This window comes from Rattus norvegicus, chromosome 5 (genome assembly GCF_021556685.1).
Source record: "Rattus norvegicus strain SHRSP/BbbUtx chromosome 5, alternate assembly SHRSP_T2T, whole genome shotgun sequence".
Classification (NCBI taxonomy): Eukaryota; Metazoa; Chordata; class Mammalia; order Rodentia; family Muridae; genus Rattus; species Rattus norvegicus.
This window is the reverse complement of record NC_141538.1, coordinates 153,620,732-153,621,705: the sequence shown is the minus strand read 5'-3', so window position 1 is coordinate 153,621,705 and position 974 is coordinate 153,620,732.

The following is a 974-nucleotide window of genomic DNA, read 5'->3' as shown; positions in this document are numbered from 1 at the left end:
TGCCTCCTTGTCACCTTGCAGAGACGGTCAAAGCGCAACTCAGTCAACTGATTCTCTGTGACAGCTGACCCCTGATCCTGGGCCAGAAGACAATCCACAAACAAGGACAAACATTTTAGGATTAAGATTTACATCCGCTCTCCTTCCTGACTGACCTTGAAAAAACGATTAGGGGAGGGAGCTCAGGAGATGACTTAGCAGTCACATGCAGCCCAGCCTGACAACCTGGGTTCGATCCTTAGCCACACAGTGAAAGGACAGAACAGGCTCCAGGAAGTTATTCTTGCGTGGGGCCCTAAGGAGATGGCTCAGTGGCTAAGGGTGCTTGCACAAACAAAAGGACTGAGTTCGAAGCCCGAGAGCTGCATGAAGTAAGACTCGGCTGCAGCCCCAGCAGTGGGAGGAGGTAGACGCCAGCTTCAGCGCTGTAAGAAAGTGTAAGACAGAGAACAGGAGAGCAGGCCACTGGACTTCCTCGCCTGGCCTTTGGGGATGCGCATAAGGGAGCACAGGCCACACACATGCACGGCACACAGGCACACACAACTTCTTTGTGTGTTCTGGGGAAACAGCAGGGTCTTACTATGTAGCCCTAACTGGCCGGAAACTATGTAGACGAGGCTGACTTTGACTCAACCGAGATCCTCCTGCCTCTTATCTCCTGACTGCTGGCGTTAAAGGTGTGCACCACCACGCACACCCAGCTAAAGTATTTAAGGGTCTGGTGGCTCCACTTGGAATCCCAGCACTTAGAGGTAGACAGAGGATCAAGAGTTTATGGTCATCCTTGGCTACACAGAAAACTCAGGATCACCCAGGGCTACATGAAAGCCTCTCTCAACAAACAAACAGAACAAACAGAAGAAGGCTCCTTTGAGTAGCTGTGAAAAATACTAAGAAATTCTCATCATTCCTTGGCCATCTTTCCCTTCTGTATTAGACACCCATCACCCTCCAGGCACTGGGAGGGCATC